The following is a 3708-nucleotide window of genomic DNA, read 5'->3' as shown; positions in this document are numbered from 1 at the left end:
CGCTCCTTGGCTTGGTGACTGATTTGTCAATGAAGGTTGGTATTTAGAAAAATCATTTCTCAAGACTAGAGTGTGGATCTTGTTGCCTAATCCTCTCCAAATACCAAAACCTGACCTTTTCCTTTGTATTTCTAATTACTAGATAGAGCCTTCCCCTCACCCAACAGTCGTTAGTAAATACTTTATATCATGCATACAGAAAGAAAGTAGAAAGCCCATGTGTAGCTCATTCCTGTGAACTGAAATAGTCCATTTTGGAGAGACGCATATGGGCTGCAGATACGGCTCAGTGAGTAAAAGGCTTTCTACGAAAGCAAGAGTATCTGAGTTCAAATCTCCAGTGTTCACATAAGAGTTAAGCGTTTGCTTATAACCCCAGAATCAAGGAACAGAGAGGAACCTAGGCACTTGCTGAGCAGCTAGCCTTAGTTTAGCTACAACAGTGAGCTTCAGGGTTAGGGAGAGAATATACCTAAAAAATAAGATGGGTGTATATTCAGGAAGTCACCTGACATCAAACTCTAGCCTTTGAACTCCCACCCTCTCTCTCTCTCTCTCTCTCTCTCTCTCTCTCTCTCTCTCTCTCACACACACACACACACACACACACACCATCAGGAAATGAAGGAAACATACAAGGCTCAGGAAGTAAAAAACACTCAGAAGAAGTATCAGGAAGCGCCTGAAACTTAAAAGATTCATAAGGCCTCTCAAGATTATGTGAGCAATAACCATTACTGGGCAGCCCAGCTGTCTACAAAGGGTACAGGGAACTCCAGGGATGCAGCTTTTATGATTTGTGACCAGTGCTGTGACAGACTTATTAATGGTACCTCTGCTCTTTAGTCTTCCGGGCTCCTGTAAGTCATCTCAGTAAACTCACGGGTTCACTAAGCTAGGCTGGGGTGGAATAATTTCTGTGGTGTGTCGTTGGTGTCCAATCTAAGGTGAGAAGACTTTGTTCATGTCTCCCCAAGAAAAGTCATGCAAAGTCCTAATTTTAGAAAGTGTTACTTTCTATGCAGATCCTCAGCTGCACTTTTCAGCTTCCCTATAATGTTACACATGTAATCAGTTTCGTTTGAGGGAATCCCAGGCTACACCAGCCTGAGACTAACAACACTGGTCACATACTTGCTAGAGACACATGCATATATATATATATATATATATACACACACACACACACACACACACACACACACACACACACACACACACACATATATATATATTGTTAAGAATGTGTATCTGCTGAACCTCATAGAAGAGAAAGTGGGAAGTACACTTGAATGCACGGGCACAGGAGACCACTCCCCTCCTTTCTTCTTCCTTCCCTTTCTACCCATTCCTAAGGTCCCCATGCTCCCAATTTATTTAGGAGATATTGTCTTTTCCAACTTCTCATGTAGATTAGATCCATGTATGTCTCCCTTAGGGTCTTCATTGTTGTCTTCATTCTCTGGGATTGTGAACTGTAGGCTGGTTTTCTTTGCTTTATGTCTAAAAGCCACTTCTAAGTGAGCACATATGATATTTGTCTTTCTGGGTCTGGGTTACCTCACTCAATGTGAGGTTTCTAGATCCATCCATTTGCCTGCAAATTCAAGATGTAGTTATTTTTTTCTGCTGTGTAGTACTCCATTGTGTAAATGTACCACATTTTTCTTATCCATTCTTTGGTCGAGGGGCATTTAGGTTGTTTCCAGGTTCTGGCTATGACAAACAATGCTGCTATAAACATAGTTGAGCACATGTCCTTGTGGTATGATTGAGCATCCTTTGGGTATATACCCAAAAGTGGTATTGCTGGGTCTTGAGGAAGGCTGTTTCCTAATTTTCTGAGAAATTGCCATACTGAAATCCAAAGCGGCTGTACCAGCTTGTACTCCCACCAGCAATGCAGGAGTGTTCCTTTCACCCCACATCCTCTCCAGCGTAAGTTGTCATCAGTGTTTTTGATCTTGGCTAGTCATTCTTACAGGTATAAGATGGAACTCAGAGTTGTTTTGGTTTGCATTTCTCCGATGGCTAAGGATGTTGAGAATTTCCTTAAGTGTCTTTCAGCCATTTTAGATTCCTCTGTTGAGAGTTCTCTGTTTAGGTCTGTACCCCATGTTTTGTTGGATTATTTGTTCTTTTGATGACCAATTTCTTGATTTCTTTGTAATATTTTGGAGATCAACCCTCTGTCCGATGTGGGGCTGGTGAAGATCTTTACCCATTCTGTAGGCTGCCATTTTGTCTTATTGACTGTGTCCTTTGCTTTACAGAAGCTTCTCAGTTTCAGGAGGTCCTGTTTATCAATTGTTTCTCTCAGTGTCTATCCTACTGGGGTTATATTTACGAAGTGGTTTCCTGTGCCAATGCATTCAAGTGTAGTTCCCAATTTCTCTTCTATAAGATGCAGTGTGGTTGGTTGTATGTTGAGGTCTTTGATCCATTTGGACATGAATCTTGTGCGTGGTGATAGGTGTGGATCTATTTGCATTCTTATATATGTTGATGCCCAGTTATGCCAGCACCCTTTGTTAAATTTTTCATTTTATATTTGTTGCCTCTTTGTCAAAAAACAGGTGTTTGTAGGTGTGTGGATTGATATCCGGGTCTTCTGTTCGGTTCCATTGGTCCTCCTGTCTGTTTTTATGTCAATACCAGGCTGTTTTCAGTACTGTAGCTCTGTAGTAGAGTTTGAAGTCAGGGATTGTGATGCCTCCAGAAGTTCCTTTATTGTACAGGATTGTTTTGGCTATCCTGGATTTTTTTTCATATGAAGTTGAATATTTTAGGTCTGTGAAAAATTTTGCTGTGATTTTGATGGGTATTGCATTGAATCTGTAGATTGCTTTTGGTAAAATTGCCATTTTTACTATGTTAATTCTACCTACCCAGGAGCATGGGAGATCTTTCCATTTTCTGGTGTCTTTTTCACTTTCTTTCTTCAAAGATTTAAAGTTCATGTCAAACAGGTCTTCCACTTGTTTGGTTAGAGTTACTCCAAGATATTTTATGTTATCTGTAGCTATTGTGAAGGGTGCGGTTTCCCTGATTTCTTTCTTAGCCCATTTATCCTCTGTGTAAAAGAAGGCTACTGTTTTTTTTTTTAAGTTAATCTTGTATCCTGCTACATTATTGAAGGTGTTTAGAGTTGTAAAAGTTCCTTAGTAAAATTTTTGGTGTCACTTATGTAAACTATCATGTCATCAGCCAAAACATGAGAGTTTGACTTCTTCTTTTCTGATTTGTATCCCCTTGATCTCCTTTTGTTGTCTTATTGCTTTAGCTAGAACCTCAAGAACTGTACTGAGTAGATATGGAGAGAGTGGACAACCTTGTCTTGTTCCTGATTTCAGTGGGATTGCTTTGAGTTTCTCTCAACTTACTTTGACGTTGTCTCTTGGCTTGCTGTATATTGCTTTTTTATGTTTAGGAATGTTCTTTGTATCCCGGCTCTCACCAAGAACTTTATCATGAAGGGATGTTGTATTTTTCTAAGGTTTTTTACAGCATCTAATGAGATAATTATGTGGGGTTTTTTTTCAGCTTGTTTATATGGTGGATTATGTTGACAGATTGTAGCCTCATAAAAAGAGTTTGGCAATGTTCTTTCTGTTTCTATTGTGTAGAACAATTTGAGGAGTATTGGTATTAGTTCTTCTTTGAAAATCTTGTAGAATTCTGCACTGAAACCATCTGGTTCTGGGCTTT

This window comes from Arvicola amphibius, chromosome 14, assembly GCF_903992535.2.
Source record: "Arvicola amphibius chromosome 14, mArvAmp1.2, whole genome shotgun sequence".
NCBI classification, from domain to species: domain Eukaryota; kingdom Metazoa; phylum Chordata; class Mammalia; order Rodentia; family Cricetidae; genus Arvicola; species Arvicola amphibius.
The sequence above is the reverse complement of the archived record's forward strand: the minus strand, read 5'-3'. Positions refer to the sequence as shown.